Raw genomic sequence first — 20,937 nt, 5'->3', positions numbered from 1 at the left:
TGAATGTTATTATATTTTTTGAAATACATTGTTATCGATTTTATTGCTATCAATAGTACATTATTAGTACTCATTAAGTCTACAAATATTATTAATCATTTACTGAAAATTAATTCCTATTTTAAGATAGATATTTATATATTTATTAGTTTTATGTTTTTATAAACTGCACTCTTACTGATAATATTACTATCAGAAGCACATTTCCATCGTTTTTTAGATTGTTCTTATTAAATAATTTATTATATAATAATTATAAATATATATTTTTATTTTCTTGTACTGTATAAGTTGTTATTTATATATTAATTGAAAAAATATTATAATAGTCAAGTCATGTTTTTGTCAATCATAGTAATTATAATATATAATAGAATATTATTATTACAATTATAACTATTAGTGATTTATTATTACATATATTACATATATATAGATTTTTTTTAGATACATTTTTACGGTTCAATAATGCAATCAAAAGCACATTTCCACTGCTGCACATCGACAATCCACCTAAAAAGTAGTTTTGGGGGTTTTTTTTTTGCACAGAAGTTCTTCAGTCATCGATTTCATCGAGTTGTGCTGGTAAGCTTGGACTTTCGTCAGCGTGACATAAGCCGTGTTGCAATAGCGTGTGACTCAACCCATTTACACTCTTGACGGTCTGCAGCAGAAGAAAACATTCTGGCGCCTCCGTTTTTTTCCCTGTTTCTACAAACGCATTAGTTCCAACGCTGCTTTTTCTCCACACGCAAACATAGCCGCCCCTTCTTTCCTATTTACAATCCCCCTTATTGGCACCTTTGCTTTTCTTCCCATTTGGCTCCCCAAATCAGGCAAAGGAGTTCCGCCAAAGTCAACACAGGTGTCCCACTCCCGAAACTTGTGTACGTAAAGTTATGCTAATTGTGCTGCTCCTAATGGCTAGTGGGGGCCTTTTCTCACATTTGATGAGCTTAAGGGCCTTAATTATGAAGCCAAACAAGGAAAAACCCGACCCTCACCCGTGGGAGGGCAGCCAAGCACATCCAGATGATTGACAGTTACAAGTGTCTCATTAGCGTTCCTGACATATATAATCTTGGGTGTTTTAAGGACAATGTCTTTTTTAAGAGGGATAACTCCTCTCTTAAAAAAGAGTGTCATGTGGAAAGTTTTGAGTATTTTTTCGCTGGCCTAAATAACAGGGAATTTCCCTAAAACAATGCTATCTGAAAACTTTTCCACTCCATCAAACGTATTTGCTTGTAGCTATGGCTTTTACGTACAATCAAAATTTGATTATCAAACGATAATCATAATAGAAATTATTCCCATCAAATTGATGCTTTTTGAAAACCATGTGTCTTGACATCCAACATTCACTTTTATTTTTCAAAAATTGTAACAATTACACTTGATTTATAAACAAGAAAAGTAAAAAAAAATAAAAATCAAATAACAATTATCAGTAGTTAGCAGTGGAGGTCTGAGATGATTTGTTCCCACAATGTCTTTCAGGATAAAAATAAATAAAGAACAGCCAAACAGTTGTGGCAAAAAAGTAAAATTATTCAGATCAAATGTCAACTAAGTAAAACAGGCAAAATAAATTCCTAATCAAAACAAAAACAACAATTATTGACATTTAGACAAAAGATTTCCATTGTGATAATCTTAAATAGTATACATGAGTGTGTATATATATATATATATATATATATATATATATATATATATATATATATATATATATATATATATATATATATATATATATATATATATATATATATATATATACATAAATGTGTAAGATATAAAATCATCTGTGTGTATCGTTGTACGTATCCTTGAATGCCTCTCGTGCCAAAGGAAAGTAGAGTCGTCTCAACACTTTTCTTTAGAAAAAGAAAATATTTTCACATCCTTAAAAATGTTTGCTATTCAGAAGGGCAACTACCAATTTTATTAAGGTTTAAACCGAGTACTTCCTGTTTCATCTCATTTACCTCCTGTGTTGCATGTACTTTATGGTGATTCAAGCAGTTTTTGTATCTTTTTTACCGGAAGAAATCCAGCTGGTTTGTTGAAACCCACGCAAGCACAGGGAGAACATGCAAACTCCACACAGGAAGGTTTGATCTCATGACCTAAGAACTGTGCCGCACACGTGCTAACCACTGCTCCACCGTGCCGTCCATCGATTCATCCAGTCTCAGTAAAAAGAAAATGCAAAGATCCATACATATTCAGAATAAATATAGCTAAAAACCCTAACCCATAGATAACCCAATTTACACATTATAAGTAAAAGTGCAGCCATAGTACCATAAAGACTTCAATAGCAGCATAATTAAATCATTTATTGTTCAAGTGCAATTGTGTCCGACAGTCATCATCGTTCAGTCGGGAGTAATGATGGAAAGAAGTGGTGAGTGGAGAGTTTTTTTTTTTTTAATACGCAGGAAGTTCCAGAGAACTCACACGCTGACCCTTCAAAGAAAAGAAGCTGGGTGGGTGTCTACAAGGGGATGGGGGATGGGCCTGCAAAAAGCCACTGGGACGACCATGCATAAGTTAAGACCCCCATCCCTTTGAAAAGTGTGCCAAAGTCTTCAGATAGAAGGATAGAAGCTTCAACCCCCTTCTGAGGACTACAACAATGGCTGTCAATGTTTTCCATCTGCAGCTTTTGTAAGCACGCGTCACGCCGAGACATTCTTTTACGCTGTTTTAAAAGAGTTTCGAGGGCCGTTATGCTTAGGAAAACGGCAGTAAATGCAGACAAAATTAACAACGACGGGCATTTAACATATTTTTTGCAGAAATAAAACTTCATATGATAGAATCTTTTATCTCCGCTGTGCTCATTTTATCTTGAAAACAACCGAAAAATACATCAATCTCTAGACCGGGTCAAAACATATGTTGGCCTGGAGAGGGATGGGTGCTACCAGGCTGTACTTGCCCCAGACACACCACAGAAAATGGTGCCCCCACGGCCCTATTGGTTAAGGGATCAGCCGACCAACCAACCAATGATAGAATTATAACACCCAACACTTGAAGAAAGTACAATTTTTTTAAACACCCAAAAAACGGATGTAGGATTCAAACCTTTTGGTTGAACCTAAAATTAAGATTCAAGAATTGAAGATGAATTTTAAAAAAAACATTCTGTCGTGGGTTCAAATCCAGCTCCAGACTTTCTGTGCGGAGTTTGTATGTTCTCCCCGTGCTTGCGTGGGTTTCCTCCGGGCACTCCGGTTTCCTCCCACATTCCAAAGACATGCATTTCAGGTGAATTGGCCGGTCCAAATTGTCCCTAGGTGTGAATGAGCGAATGAGTTGTCTGTCCCTGTGTGCCCTGCGATTGGCTGGCAACCAGTTCAGGGTGTCCCCTGCCCACTGCCCGATGATTGCTGGGATGGGCTCCAGCCCCCCGCGACCCTACTGAGGATAAGCGGTACGGCTAATGAGATGAGATGAGATTCTTTTTAAATCCATCGTTTGTCTTGTAAAAAATAACGCAACGCTAGCTTATACTTGAGGATTGTACCATTTTTTCAAAAGCTCCAAAAATCAGACTTTTTTGCTAAAAAAACGATTTATGATTGCCCTTTTTAATTTTTGAAATTTTATTCAAAAAAGATAACCGCAAGCATGTCATGATTACCGATGTGAATTGCCTGTGCCCGCTCATTTGGCGCCAACCGCTGCGGATTATGATTGGCTCCTTGTCCCCATTTAATCCCAGTCCTGTCAATCCCCTGTGGCCAGTCCGTCTGCGAACCTCTGTTTATACAAGGGAAGCCTTTTTCGACCGTGGCTCCCACCTGTCCCGTTTTTGCACCCGTTTGTCCCCGACCACGTCTGCTCTCCCGTCCCGGCTTATGACCCATATTTGATCCCGACTACGTCTACTTTCCTGTCCTGGCTTACGACTCGTTTATGACCCTGACCACGCTTTGCTCTCCCAGTCCTGGCTATCGACCAGTTTTTCCGTCCCTGACATCGCCATCGCTCACTACGGAAGATCCACTTCCGTGTTCAGATCACAATCCGAGTGCGAGAGCGACTTGCTTCCCGCGGCCAGCGAACACCAGATCGTGGGCCAGCCCTTCCTCTTTCTTTTAATAAAACTTGTGATTAACGTTACGCAATTGGGTCCTGTTTCCGTTCTGGTCCTGACAAAGAGAGAAAACGAAAAACAAAACATTTTTACTTTTAAATACCTTCACCTAAAGGACATATGATTTGTTTCCCTAAAAAACACAAAAATCGGTGTAGGATCAAAAGTTTAAGCTAAAATAGAACAATCGATGATCAAAAGACAAAATTATGATGTCAACAGAAAAAAACCTGGAAAACAAAATAAAAGAAAACAATGCAAGCACTTGAAGAACGTACTATTTTCTTAAAACACCAATAATCGAACAAAGGATTAGAAAATTTCTACTGAAAAAAAAACAACATTTTTTAATTGAATTTTTTAAAACAATACATTCCAATTCAAACAATTACATAATAACGTTAAAAAAATCCGAAAAAAACAATTCAAAAAATACTAGCCTACACATAAAGAACATATGTTTCATTAACTGCAAAAATTCAGATGAAGTGTTAGAGACTTTTTTCTATAAAAGAACGATCAAAGATCACAAGTTTGAACATGAAATCACAATTTAAACAATCACAGATAAAGGCTGAAAAAAGAAAACAGAAAAAGGACAAAAAAATAAGCCTACGCCTAAAGGAAGTACCGTATATTTCGCACTATAAGGCGCACCTAAAAGTCTTAATTTTTTTCAAAAGCTGACCATGCGCCTTATAATACAGTGCGCCTTATATATGGATCAATATTAAGTCGCAAAGTCTTGCAACTAATGCAAGCAGCCGCCGAATAGATTTCCCCCCGAACGCGAAGTAGTCCGCGGTGTATGCTGGGATTTATATACCGGCGTTTGATTGGCTAACCAATGTGTCAATCATCATTTGAATCGATCACTATAAGTTATTCGGAGGTAAAGGGGGCGGATCCTTTTTATCATTTACAGGCTCGCATAGGCCAAAGGGGAAAAACAAACCCTGCAATTGGCCGAAAAAGATGTGTCAATCATCAGTGGAATTGATCACTATTGGCTAAAGTTTTTCAGAGGTAAAGGGGGCGGATCCTTTTTATCATATACAGGCTTGCATAGGCTAAAGGGACAAAACAAAGCCCGCAATTGGCCGAAAAAGATGAATGTGAATAGCATGTTGGGTAGAACTACGGCATAGAGTAAACAGTATTTTACTATTCTGTACTGTATTTGTAAATATTTTACTCTCCTGGATTTACTACACTCACGGATATAAGAGGACCATGGTTGCACATTATTATTGAACACAACGACTTCGGTGAGCTACTCCGGCTATATATTTTCCCAGTATCTTGTTTCAGAGTGATATCAATGTTTCTGTGATGGGTCTTTTTTTAAATTAAACTCAATTCCAAGTGTTTATTGTCATATGCACAGTAAAGTTGCGAGCGAAAAAGAAAATAGAAACTAAGGAATGGTTGGCATTTCTTGAATCCCAAGACTTTAACCTTCCGAATAATATTTGGAACGATGCATTTGAGTGACATCGTACGGACACCGCATCCGCACGTGTCTACGACACGTATTTGCTTCTTTTCAAGCTTTCGGAATATTAAGGGGGTAATAAGTTAGACTGAACTATCTGACTGTTTTGTCGATGTTCCCATTGTAGAACCTTATAATCCGCTGCGCCTTATGTATGGAAGATATAGGACTAAAAACTATTTTTTGGGGGTGCGCCCTATAACTCAGTGCGCCCTATAGTGCGGAAAATACGGTACCGGGTTTTTTTTGGAATCCAAAAATATGAATTGAGGTTCAAACATTTTTGTTTTTTCTAAAAAGGACGATGATTACAAGTTAAACATCAAATTACCATTTTAAAACATAAAAGATCGATAGAAAAAAAGGTAAATGTTTGCCTGGAAAAGTGGGCCATTTTTGTGCTTTTTCTGAATGTATGTACAAAGGCTGCCTTACTAACGAATGAGTTACGGACAATCGTTCATAAGTTGAATTTGTTCGTAAGTTGCTTCAGTGCTATGTTTTGTATGTTTAAGGTTTGTATAAGTATGTTTAAGGCTTGTATAAGTAACCTGTATTGTTTTAAACTAAGAAATAAACATTTAACAAAATAATATGCTCTATAAAGATAAATAAAGTTTAACTTACTTTTGGAAGATGGGCTTCAAGAGATCCTCCTCCGTGGTAAAAAGTGGCCGAAAAAAAGCGTTCCGACCATTCTCTCAACCGCATCAAGCTTCTTTTATTCCACTTTCGTTTCATAAGAAACGGCTCGCCTGTTCTTCACACTTTACACCAACCATATCGGACGAATGCCCGAGATATGAAACAGTAAAAGAGTCAAAGTTCTTAGCGCGCTGGTGATACAGTACAAAATATGATCACACACAAACCAGGACGTAAAAGCCGTATTTCTCCTTCAGGTGGATGCCGGTTGACTTCTCACAGCGACACGCGGCGGGAAGAAGCACTACAGTACTGTCCTCTACTCGGAAAAACGTGCACACAATACAAAATCTAACTAACAGCAATGTCCGGATATTTTCTTACATCCCGAAAAAATGTTCGTCTCAACCGCTTTACGTAGGTCGAATGGTCGTAAGTAGGGAACTTTCTTTTTTCTTTCTTTGTTTTAATTTTTTCTTCTGGATTCCTTCATAGACTCCTATTTAACATGCCTTAAGTGCACAGAATTGCTCACAAATATATTCGCTTTAAAGAAGCAACGCCTGGTGGGTCATTGTGTGCAGAGTGTGCTTATTGTTGCCCTGATTTATTGCTCAGCTGCTCATCCCGTCAATAGATGCATGGTGGTGGGTCTCCTTTTCCACCTGTGAGGGCATTTCAGAAAATATTGTAGGGGACATCCTGGAAAGTGATTCAATAATGCTTTTATGAATTATGACTAATATTTGATTACATTGATAATGGCTTGTATGATTTTAGCAAAGACCTGGCAATGGACTCTGGCGGTTCATAACTCTTGCTCGATCTCAGCATTGCCTATGACACTGTGGACCACAACATATAACTAGATCGTCTAGAAAAATGGATTGCTCTCAGAACCAACTGTCCTCTCATGGTCCTAAAAAATTGTTTAGATACAGTGATATGACCTTTGAGCCTTTTGGTGTTATCTATGGCGTTCCGCAGGATTCAGTACTTGGTCCACTACTTTTTAGTATTTATATGCTTTCGCTCTGTGATATAATTTGCAAGCATAATATTAATTTCCATTGATATGCAAATGACACTCAACTTTATCTGTCAAGGGCAGCACGACGGCGCTGTGGTTATTGGTGTGCGGCACAGTTCAAAGATCATGAGATCGAACCTTTCTGTGCGGAGTTTGCATGTTCTCCCTGTGCTTGTGTGGGTTCCCTCCGGGCACTCAGGTTTCCTCCCAAACATGCATATCAGGTTAATTGGCCGGTCCAAATTGTCCCTAGGTGTGAATGAGCAAGTGAGTTGTCTGTCTCTGTGTGCCCTGCGACTGGCTGGCAACCAGTTCAGGGTGTCCCCTGCCCACTACCCGAAGATAGCTGGGATGGGCTCCCGCGACCCTACTGAGGATAAGCGGTGCAGATAATGAAGGGATGGATGAATGGATGTATCTGTCAATGGAGGAAACTGCTCTGTTAGGTTGAAGAAATCTGAAGATCCGCCTCACTGTGATAAAAATATGGAAGTGACTTCATTGTTTGGGTCTTAACCCTGAATAAACCTAAATGTTAATTATTGGTTCAGCTCGGTGTTGTGACTTGGTCTCAAACACTGAGCCTGGTCATCCTGGAAAGGCGGTTACCTCATGTGCGACACCTTCTCAAGGTTTTTTCATTTTCCTCATGCTGAGGTTTTTAAGTTTTCCTTGCTCTCATGTAGGTTTCAGATCAGGGGATGTTGTGCAGCTCTTTGGGACATTTTGTGATGAAGGGCTATACAAATAAACATGACCTGACTTGACTCTAAGATTATCTTGATAACTAATCATTCATGACAGTAATTGTTTGTCTAATCCAGAATTATCGAGCATCCTAAATTCAAGACAACATCTGTTTGGATAAAATTCAAGAACAGCTAGACTCCTCCATTCACCCGGAGGGGTGATGTGGGAGCAGATGAGGCTGCCTGATGTTGCTGCGGTCAGAGCGAGCAGACGGACATGACCGGTTTCAAGGATGGCGAAGGGGGAATGTTGTATGTGATTGATGGCTCCAGCTGTCCCGGAGGAGAGCGCAACACAGGCCGACAGCTGGTCACCTGTAGCCCATGTCGTGACTGTGATAGAGGGCTGTGGCATTGTGTTTCAGCACGGGGTTCATCCTGGTCGCCTTGGGGAGAGAATCACATGGAGAGAAAAAAATAAATGAGACACTTGATGGGAACAGAGTGCACGACTAAAAACTTTCGATATAGGCAAGTTACATACTCCCATTACCTAAATTTCCTGGAAAATCTTACAAAACAATGGTCAGCAACCACTGGCCCGCGGACCCGTACCAAGCCATGGGTTGTTTGGTACCAGGCTGCCCATCCAGATAAATAAGTTCCATTATTTAAATTAGACAATTAAATATGCATGAATAATCAATTACCATAAATACATTGTAAATGAATAAAAACACAAAATGTATATAAAACTTCTAATTCAAATAAGCAAGAATACAAAAAAGTTAATAACACACATATGAAAATTAAAATAGAAACAAAAATATTAGCTTTGATTTACAAAGTATTTAATTGATTATTTTATATGATATATTGTTTGATTATCTTATTACTTTTAAAATTTACTTTTTTTGTATTCCTGTTCATTTATTTTAGTTTGTGACATTTTTTAACATCAAGGGGGATCAAGAGATCGCAGGTTTGATTCCCGGCTCCTCCGTGTTATGTGTCGAAGTGTCCTTGGGCAAGACACTGTAGCCCTAATGCCCCCAATAAGCAGATTGGCGCCTTGCATGGCTGCATAGCCGCTATTGGTGTGTGAGTGTGTGTGTGAATGGGAAAGTGTGAAGCAAATTGTAAAGCGCTTTGGGAAGTCTTTATTGACTTGAAAAACGCGAGAGATAACACCAACAAGCTTTTCAAAGGGGTTGGTTAATTTGGAGAATTTCTATTTTTAGTTAATTGAAAGGTGTTAAACGTTACGATACTGAGCAGCGTGGGTTGCTATTCGTACATCCGCTTCACAGTTCAGAGGTGCCAGGTTCAATTCCAGCTACCAACCTCCCTGGGTGGAGTTTGAATGTTCTGCTCCAGTTTTCTCCCAAATTCCAAAAACATGACTGGGATTGGCCCAACAACCCCTTGACCTTTGTGGCATGTACATAAGTCCGGCCTGGGGGCCAGTTACAGCCTGTGATCAAGTGTTTAATATCATGTGTTGCACCAGTAATGTTGACCGCATTATAAAATAAATTTGTTGCAAAAAAAATGTAAAAAAAAATCACTTGATAATGGCGTTTCGCCACCTTGCCTTTGGCTTTCTGTGAGAATTTTAGCCCACCCCATTTTCCACATGGCGACTGTGAAATTTTTTTAAAAGAAAAAGTAAAACTGACTAAAAGGGCTGCCAGTTCCAGGACAGGTGGAAATTGGAGTATTCTGAAATCTGTAATCTAAAACCACTTTGTATGCCTAGTTTCCCAAGATATTGTGGCTGTTTTCAAAGAATATAATATTAAGAGGCACTGCCTAACTAAACATGCTGACTACGAAAAGCTATCTGGCAATTAACAATGTCAAAAGGTGATGGAACCAGAAGCATCTTGAATGGCACATGAGCGCATTTTCATGAGACCCTGCGAGTCAAATGAAAATGCTACAAAGGCAAGCTACGAGGTCGCGACGCTGATTGCCAACCACTGCAAACCTTTCACGGTGGGTGAATTTATTAAACACTGTTCAAAGAATGCTAGGCTGAATAATCTGCCCTCACACATTTTCAGCTTACCAAATGTGGCCCGCTTTCTGAAAAAATTGGATACCCCTGAGATAAGCAGTTCAGAAAAAGAATGGATGTGATTTTGGTGTGATGTTATGATGACATTCAAATGTTCCACATAACTACACAGTGCATTTACATTCATTATTATTATCGATGTTGTTATTTGTTAAGTTCATAGGGATGAACCCCTGTGGGAGAAGCAGGTACTTGAATCAGGGGTGCTTAAAAGGAAGTTGTATTTAAAAACAAACCAGGATCAAAGTACCAACAAACAAGTGGGCACAAAAAAAACAACTGACAAATTACCCAAACATAGAAACCAGAAACAAAAAAACAAACCTGAAAAAGTCCAAACTAAAAACTCCAAAACTGGAAATGAAATAATGCAGGAAACATAGAAACCAGAAACAGACAAACCAACCTGATTTTGCGTATGAAAATTTCAATAAAAGCCAGGACAATGGCCGACCAAATGAAAAAATGACAATGACCTAACAAACGTGTGCGGATCAAATAGAACAATTGGGCACAAGGCTTTGGTGATTGGACAGCCCTGTGCCCAGTTCAAACCCTGGCTGGGGCTTTATGGTTGTAGGAAGTGAGTCGAACTCTAAAAGTTATGATTACATATGCTATAATAATTGTAACTAATATCCTTATTATTATCTTAGAAAACACATTTTTCCCCCTTGAAAAACTCAAAAGTTTGAGTGTGCGCTATACCAAGGTTTTACAGTAGTGTTTAACCCTAATTGAGCAATGATTGATCAGTCAACAAAATTGCTGACATCATTTACTCAGCATCCACTAGGCCACTAGGATTATAAAAGACTGAGGCAGAGGCATTAGATTTTATCCCATTATCTGCTTTTACTCACAGTGCCACATTGTACAACTTTGTAATGGAGCATAATGGAAAGAGTTCAGCGAAAACAAGGCCATACAAATATGGTACCGTGAGTAAAAATAGTGTGATGATGAGATAAAACCTAATTTTTAACCTTTTCATGTGTCATCCATTTCCCTAGTGGTTTAGTGCACATCTATCAAATTCAAGGCCCATGGGCCACATCCGGCCCCTGAGAAGTTTTCTTCGGCTCCTGGGATAATCTTAAATCATTAGTGTATAATACAGCATGGATCGCTCTGTATTTTGCTGTACAATAGTTCTTCTTGCACGTCGAACGTTGCTATAGTTTTTCTTTTTGAAGTATCATAGATCATCTTTGGCTAAATGCTGAAACACAGGCTAATGATTGTGCATGAATAACACAAACTTTTTACATGCAATGTTCATGTAAAGGGAATTTTTTTATCAAGGAATTTTTTTTTTGTGTCTGTTAAAAATTAAAGATTATAGACATAGCCAAATGAAACTGTTGCTTTATTTATCTAATCATATTCGAATATAATTGTTAGCTTTTCAGTAGTTTCAATTTGGATCACTGGACTGTGTGCATATTTTTTTTTAAATTTCACCATTTCATCAGTGCAGCCCTCTGCTTGTAGTTTAATTATTATATTCAGCCCCTTCAATCATTTGACTCTAATACTCCTGGTCTAGTGATTAGGATACAACCGCCGGGATCTGGGTTCAAATCCTGTCGCATCCAATGATTTGTGATCGTGATCAGTGATATAATTCCACTGATCAATCAATGTATGAATACAGTAATTATTTGTTTTATTCCATGTGCCTTATAGTCTAGTGTGCCTTAAATATGAAATAAACGCACAAAAGATGTGGCTACGCCTTATAATCTGCTACACCTTATAGTGCAGAAAATACACTATTTCTTGTTTTTATTTTTACTTTTTGTTTAGCTGAGCCGAATGAAAAAGCCTTGTGGGCCCACTGTACACTGTTTTCCAACCCCTGGAATAGAACCAGCACAGCAACTGGAGCTCCAGATATCTCAGCTGGGCTCAGAGACAGCCGCGCCCATAAAATGTGGCCCTCTCGCCGCCGTTGTCGCCATTCCTCTGAGACAAGAAATGTTCGGCCCTCAAAGCTTCCATTCATGGTCCTAACAAACAAGCACTATGTCCGAATAGCCCGCTCTACCCGCCGCGTACTGTACATGGTTTTTTTCGGGACTTTATGGCCACAGCTCACTGCCAGCTTTTCCGTGTGTATTTTTTCTTTCTTTTTTTTTTAGGAGCTAATGCATTCTGGATTGTCTCTCTCATGACATTTGTTCTATGTTTTATTCATATGGCGCAATGGACTATAGACTTCCCTCTGACACAATATTATTGATTGCTTAATAGACCATCAACAAGAATGACCGCACTCAAGAGCTAAAGGCATCTTATGTATAGAAATGATAGCATTGAGGCTAATTAGCATCATGTTATTTGGGGGGGTGTTCTTAAAGCAAAGAACTAAAACATCATTTTAATTTAGAATTGTTTGCGCAAAGCCGCACATCGATTTTCTGCCAGGTTGCAATCGATCGACCGATTAATCTCTGGATGCAAAATTGATTAAACCGTAATAGGGACGACTCAGGTAAACATTATTCGGATAGGGGGAAATGTATACATGCAGTGTCCTGCAAAATGATTCAGCCTTCCTGAACTCTCCACGCTTTCAGCTCCAAACGTGATGATTTTTGTTGTTGTAAAGAATCATCAACATACACAATTGTAAAGTGGAACAAAATTAATTGGATTTTTTACACTTTTTAATAAATAAAAAAACAAAAAAGTTAGGCGTATTAAGATCATAAAAACCAACAGAGTGGTTTGTTACAGAATTCAGTAAACCCAAGCCAAATTTAGGTTTCTATTTCATAAATACCAAATGTAATATAATGTCTTTTTTTACACGCTGTCTATTATTTATACATAAATCCTAAAACATATTAGAAAAATTGATCCTAAACCAAGTTATTTAAGACCAAGTTAAGTAAAAACAAGCAAAACTTGATTTTCTATTTTATAATCTATTCTCTATGATATCATTATTACATGTCTATTTTTATCCTTTACACATGCAACCTATTAAAAATTCTCATCCAAAAAACAGTAGATTTGTTCAATCCAGGGTCAAGTAAACCCAAACCTAAATTGTGTCTCTATTTCATGAATCCAGTCTTTGTTATAATAAAATATTTACACATTGTTCGTTAATTGATACTTTATACCTGCGACCTATTGAGAAATTTAGATCTAAAATCCATCAGAATTGTTTTATCCAGAGTTATGTAAACCCTATCTAAACTCTGGTTTCCATTCAACTATTTTTGTCTGTATTATGATGAAATCTTTACACGTTTTCTGCTGTTTATACCTACAGATTAATGAAAAATTCTGTCCTGAAAAACAGTAGTTGTTTAATCCAAAGTTAAGTAAACCCAAGCCAAACATAAGAATTCTGTCTCTATTATCATATAATATTTACATGTCTGCTTTTTATCATTTACACCTACGATCCAATGAAAAATCCAGATCTGAAAAACCGGTAGAGTTGTTCAATCCAGAGATAAGTAAACCCGAGCCATTCAATTGAATGAATCCAAACGAAATTCTGATGAGATACTGTAAATGTCCGTCTCATGTTTATCCTTTACACCTACAACCTATTAAATTCTGATCTGAAAACCAATACAGTGGTTTAATCCAGTATTAAATAAACTAGAGCAAAATTTGGGTTTTTACTTGATGAATCCAGTCTGTATCATTAACACAGATTTACACGTTGTGGGATAATGTTCACAAGTTCTAGATGGCTTCTAATCAAAAGCGAAACTACTTATTACCCCCACTGATTCTTGCTCCTTCCTCATTCATTCCCGGTCGAAATGTTTACATGCAACAAACGTGCTTTCAAAGAAATGCGATAGGCTGCCCAGGCACAGGAAGAGCAAACTGCTGCACTTTGTACTGATAACAACTCGGCCACGAATTTCACTTCAGTTTTGCTCACTAAACGGACGAGAGTACTTCTACTACCTAATGACAGATCAATAAATAGTTTTATACAAGGAATGTTTAACAGTGAAATATGATATCATATCTATTAGTCTATTAAAAAAAAGATAGGTCAATTGGACCCATGCTAAGAAATTTGTTATCAAATGCTACTTTTTGGATTTGTTGTAATCAAAACTTTTACAATATCATTAAAATTTAAACCGATTATGATTAATATATTTGGTCTGTTTTGTTTAAAATCCCCAAAAATAAACTTTGCTTGGATTAATTGTTTTTCCTATTTATGTATACTTTTTGATATTGTAGCCTATAACATAGTTAATTTTCTGTAACCTGTTTCTATTTTACTAAATTTTTCACTTAAAGAACAAAATAAAATTTGAAATAAGCCAAGATTTTGTTTTTTTCTGATCTCAGTAGTAAACACTTTTGAGATTATGGTAGTTATCTGCCATATCTAATATTTTTATCATGTTACAAAAGAATAAAGTATGACAAAAAATATTTTATATATGTGATATATTTTTTGCTTGAGCCCGCAATATCTTCCGGACTGTCTGCAGAATTTGGCGACCTTTTCTAGCAATATTTAGAAATGAAGATGTAAGAGCTGTAAAAGTTTACGTATTTACATTCTAGTTTCATCCTGCAACTCAATTTTCCCTCCTGGTCGGACAGAATGATGACTCAAATCCAATAAGTAATTAAAGGTGCTGTATGGAATTTGGACCCGCTTTACTCACTAACGCCATCTTCTGAGTTAAGTCATCATTGCAGCCTCTGTCGAATCCTTATGAGGCACGTGCAAGTATGTGCATTTGTTTAGACGCGCATGAATAAACTTCTTTTTTCATCTGTCTTGGGGTTTGGGTTGGCGTTCGAAACAGGCCTTTTCTTACTTTTACGATTTTCATGCTACACTAAGAAAAACTTTGATGCTGAGCCCAGTGTCACTGTCCACCTCCTTCCATGTTCCTCCTTTCTTCAAAACAAATATGTTAACAGCGTTGCTAAAAGTAAGATAAAAGCAGATAATATGTAAAGGATCTTTGAACTCAGTTGGGGATTGTTAACACATAATAGAGAATCTATTCTACTTCCAGCTTTTTACAGACACCTCAAACGGCGCACCCCACCTTTAATGTGGAACGGGGGGCAGGGGGGGAATGAAAAATACACTAAATATCAAATGGGCTAAATACAGGTCTAAGTTGTGGCGCAGGTGATTTTGATCAAGAACTTGCAAATTCCGCAACTGAGATTCCAACACAGAACCTCAACTTCGAGACAGGACAGAAAAAAAAATCTCATAAATGTGAGAAAGGGGACGAGTCGCTGTGTTTACCGAGCAGCAGTGTCCACATATCCGTTCCCACATAGCCCCTTTAGGCGGAACCAGGTTCAAGCCCATTTAAAAGAAGTCTTGTTTAACACAGAGGGAAGAAGAGGGGCCTCATACCCAAAACGCAGGGAGGTGGGGCGGTTGATTCACGGCCGGGGGTCCACAACCTCCACCCCCTTTTCAGTTTTCTCCACACTTGCTGCTGAACTAGTGTTTTTGCATTCCCCCTTTTCTTTTCTTTTTTAACGACGTGTCTGCAAAAGTGAGAGTGGATACGGTTTGGCTGAGGACAGAGGCCAGCGGAAACGAGAGAGGAAAATAAAATCTTTTTTTTCTCAGGATGGATGGGCAGAGGGAATAGTTGCCTCCGAAACACACCCCTCCCCTCATTTCTCCTTCTCCTCGTGTGAAGGACAAGCCCGGCGGGGCCGCGGTCCGGCCGATTGTGTACGCACTTTTGCACAAGAGGCAGCCCTTTGCACCCCCAGACAAGCAAGCCCCCCATTAATCACCCATGCAGGTCTCTCACTAGCCAACACAAAGACCCCACACGCTGACTTCCATCCATGGAACACGCAAAAACACTATGTGTGAGGATATTCCTCTCTCATACATGTGTATTTTTTTTTTTTTTTTAGTTTTTGGCCTTGGAGAAAGGAATGCGAAGTTGGCCACGATCCAGGACGGCAGCCTCCGGTTACTCTTGGCATCCAACGAGGGAATTTGTTGCTTTAATGAAACCCGGTGCTCAGATTCTGAACAGTTTTTGATATGTTCTAAAATGGAAGAAGGATAAAACGAGAATTACTAAGGAATGTAGTAATATGAAATCTAAATATTTGTACATACATAAATCTGAGACAAGGTGTGTTTTTTATGGACAATATTATGAAATAAATAAATGACATTTTGCAACAGTCCTACACAGCCCAAAAGCATTTTTTCCCACTTTTGCAAAAATATGCTCTTGCATTTCCATATTTCACTAAAAAACAAAGTTAGATTATGTTGAAAGTACAAGATTTTCACTTAAGGATTGCATTACCTACTGTATTAATGCAGTTCACTTTTGGGTGTACAGAATGGCAAAAAAGAGCCACCAGGCCTGATGAAAATGTGCCCTGCTTAAAGCATTTGTCGACCGGGGAAAATGGATCACGGCTACAACCATCCGAGCATTTCAGAGAAGGCGTATCAGAACGCCACGCCTCCTGACAAAAGCGTCTTCTGCCGGTTCGCAGCAATATGCAGTCGGGGATAACAGATTGCGGCATAGGGGCATAAGTACTGTTCACTTTTTGGTGGACCGATTGGCAATGAAGAGCCACCAGCCAAGATAAAAATGCGCTCTATCTGCCCCTTGTTCCGAACAATATGAGATTGGGGATAATAGATCACAGCAGCATAAGTGAAGTTAATTTGAGGCGGAAATACTGTAAAACAAAAAAGAGCCACGAGGTCTGACCAAAATGTGCTCAGCCAATCCCCGCTCTCAGGAGTATGGGATCGCGGATAATGGACTGCGGCCGCATTAGTGCAGGTAATTTTTGGTGGACGGAACGACAGAATATGAACTGCCGGCCGGGCCTTACAAAAACACATTTTGTTGACCGGTGTCCGCAGAAATATGAAATCGGGAATAATGGATTGCAGAATATTTGGTTACACTGGGGTCGCAAAGTATGAAGTGGGAACTAGCAAGGGATTACATTATTTAAAAAAAAAGTGGAAAATGGGTTTCACAACACCCGTTTTATCATTTGCTTTCATGAGACTAGCACAGCCAAGATGTATGTGGTATAATAAACACGATATTCCTTGCACGATTCCAGCATCTGATGTTTTCCAGGTCATTTGACGGAAGAATCCCTGCAGCAATTCTATTTCTATCGGCTGCCGCCAGCGAGACCACTGCATGTTTGCACACTCCGTCTATAGAAGGACGAGGTCATCCCCTATATTAAAAGTGACCGACCCCCCCACCATTCCCATCACAACCCTGTTACATGATAGATAATATCATTAAGCCTCTTTGCATGAAGGAATCCTGCACATAAATAACAAACATCTTTAAGGGGCAGCTAAGATACAAGAACACGTGTTGAAATGCAAAGATAAGACCAGAAAATGAGATTGATTGATGATGCAATCAGAAGGTGGAAGGTAGAGCGGTAAAAAATCTCGATTGAGAAGACAATGTGTAAGCGCCGACCCCCATGCCACCTAATCCCGGCACCCTATCTACTATAATTCACCGGCTCTTCTGTAACTGGCCATTGACAGCGAAGAGATGAAGAGGAAGCCACGGGAGAGGAAAAAGGGTCAACGGCTACATAACCCTCCTTGTAACGGACAATATTTGTGTAGCAAAAAGGATAAAATATGTGTATAGGATACGAAGCACTGGCTCACTAAAAGATATAGGTAATCAAGCTACATTTTTGCATTTTAGGTACCTACGACCATACTGTGACCTAACACATAACTATTTTGGCCTGTTCATCTCGATAGTATTTCATCAATCGAGAATTGAAAAGTTACCCAAAAACAGAGACAGGAAAACAATCACGTCTGCCAAAGTTAAGAAACTGTAGGCAGGATATCAGGAAAATCTATGGTAAACAACTATCTGACAGCTTTAGCTGTTGGCACACTACTTAAATACTGGGTTCATAATCGAGTGCAGGTGATGAGAAACCGGTGTGGGGTCCTCCAGTTCATTTGCTTGACACCCTCTAAATTTACATGAGAAAAAATATTGAAAATCTCCTCTCAAAATGAGAATTTTTAGACTTAGACCTTTTTTTTGTCGTCACATTTAACAACACCATTTTGAAAGTAATTCTTACAATGTACAAATGTGGTAAGAATATAAGGGTTCGATACTTGTAACAATTAACTGATTGTTAAAAATAAACAAGACAAAAATGAATGGGAAGGATGAAGAGATTGTCATGATTTGCCCATTGCCCTCACCTGTGCCCACTCGTTTAGCCCCAGCTGCTGCTCATTGCCTGATTGGTTCCCCTCCTATTTAAACGCATCACTCTCATTCACTCCTTGTCAGTCCGTCAGCGAACCTTCACTCATGCAAGGCAAGCACTCTGGCTCCCGTCTGTTCCGTCCTGTCCTGTTTCCTGCTTGTCAGTCCCTGGCTTCCCAATCGTCTCTGGTTACCTGACTTGATTCCGTCCTCTCACCATTCTCCGATCTCAAGGGCTCCCTTCTTCTCTTCTCTCTCCATTTGTTTCCCTGCGCCTGACTTCCCCGATTCCTCAATAAAGCTTTGTGTGAAACGTTACGCATTTGGGTCTACTGCCTGTTCTGGTTCTGACAGAGACCAAAAATTCAAAAAGAAAGAACCTCAGAAAGTATTTCATATTTCGCTTAATTGAAATATTTTAAAAATCTAAACTTGATTAAAATACAAAAGTGCAAAAACCTTTTATCCATAGAATTTCTTCAAGGGTATTGCACATAAAAAAAATCTACACAATAATTCTTCGCGTATGATACAATGATAAATTCGGATCATTTCAGGGGCCAAGTAAAACAAGTAAAACCAAAAAGGAAATATTCACCTAATTACAAAATAAAGAATGCAGTGTTTCCGTATGAAATCATTAGAGCAAACACCGAAGGTCAGAAGAAATAATTCCATCACATCTCCCTAAATTTGTTCATAATCCCAAATCAGGGCCGTGAATTGGGATTAATTCCCCTCCACCCTCGTCCGCCTGGATAAGAGCTGCTCTTTATTCCTCAGAGAGCTTATGTTCATAGTGGATCTATCTCGGCTCTGCAGAGCCCATAAATTGTGGCCAAAGAGGAGAGGCAAACACAGTGGTCTGCCGGTGTGGGAATCAGGCGACATAATCCTTTGTCATTATCTGACAGGCCCAGCGAGCGCACATCTGCTACCGGGTGCAGTTTCAGGGGGGAAGAAAACAAGCGCTCCCTAGGTTAAGAGGGTCAGGGATACTCCTTCTGAGACATCGGTGTTCCTCGACAACAGCCGCCCAGTCACTGATAGCTTTATCTCACAGCGGCGGATTAGCGGGCGCCTAATTGTGCCCGAGAAGCGACGCTCGGGGACGAAACTAATAATAAAAGTTCCTGTGATGCTTTCATAGAAGCGCAAGCCTGATGAGTCAAGTAAATGACAAACGAAAAGGGGTGAGTCATGTCCCAAAGCGAGAACGAGGAGACTTCCTTTCACCACTTAGTTTTCTTTGAATTGCTAGCGTAAGTGCCTCATTCCAGTATGCTTTTTTTTTTAATAAACTTAATACTCATACCTTGAAACTGATGTTTAAAGTACGATATCTAAGGTCTTTATTTTTGAAATATTTGCTTCAAGTCAAGTCATGTTTATTTGTATAGCCCTTAATCACAAAGAATCTCTAAGGGCTGCACAGATCAGAGACTATTGCAAACTACCGACTATTATTACAGCATCCCCTGATCTAAAACCTACATGAGGGTAAGGAAAAACTCGAAATTTTCAACATGAGGAAAATGAAGGAACCTTGAAAAGGGAAAAGTTGATGTTCAAGTAAACTTGGCCTCAAGAAAAGGTGCAACAGTTTGCATGCTAACTACCATACAGGATAGGAGTAGTTTAGTCCTCATACACAAAAAACAGATGAAAACAGATTAAAAAATGGTTCCTGCTTTGGACCACTATAACTACTGTACAGTATATACTCGTATATAAGCTTACATCTAATAAAAGCTGAACCCCGAAAACTGCTTTAAAATAACCACATACTAAAAAAAAAACATTATATAATAAAAGGTGTACCTATGCAACGATAAATATTTAATGTGTAAATAATAAAGGTTTTATAGCAGTAATATATAAAAATACTACAAATTTAAACATTAATTGTACATCTTCAAGCAGTGTGCTACTTGTATACCATTTGCGGATTTTGCAAAAAAAAATCTTCTTCAACTTGATCATTGTTGTCACTGTTTTCCCTTAAATATTGGCAAAAAGGCAATAAAACGCACTGAATCACAATAAAATGATATGTGGTCCCTCTCAAACAATATAAGGGACAGTGCCGATTGACCGAACACGAAGAAAAAAATCGGGCCATAAGGACATGGCCGGTTGTGGGCCATCGGGGTGGGTTGGGTGGCTATGCCTGTCTTATACCCCCCTCTGATCATTTTGTTTTATAACAAGCCGACTCCCTTGTTTTAGTATTGTATTTTATAGTTCTAAATTTGGTTTATATACCAGCATATTCAGTAACAGAAAAGCGTATTGTCAATTCACGTCTACAGATTAACAATAATAGCATCACAGGTACTTATTCAGTGTTGAGTTTAAACAAACTTGAGGAAAATTAATAAGAGATTTTGTCCCTCTCGTTATTCCGGCATTATTGTGAATGGCAGAAGGAGTGATGCAAATACACTAGCAAGTTAGCCACCTTAGTCAAGGACTGTGCTTGATAAGCGATGCTAGGGTATGAAGAATATTAGAATAACTTTCTGTGCTGCTGTCATAAAGGCGACAAGACTGATGAGTCAGGTAAATACCAAGAAAAAGGGGTGAGTCATGTCCCAAAGCGAGAACGAGGAGCCTTCCTTTTACCACTTAGTTT

The sequence above is a fragment of the Urocampus carinirostris genome, chromosome 18 (assembly GCF_059441175.1).
Source record: "Urocampus carinirostris isolate Australia breed hairy pipefish chromosome 18, RoL_Ucar_1.0, whole genome shotgun sequence".
NCBI classification, from domain to species: domain Eukaryota; kingdom Metazoa; phylum Chordata; class Actinopteri; order Syngnathiformes; family Syngnathidae; genus Urocampus; species Urocampus carinirostris.
The sequence above is the reverse complement of the archived record's forward strand: the minus strand, read 5'-3'. Positions refer to the sequence as shown.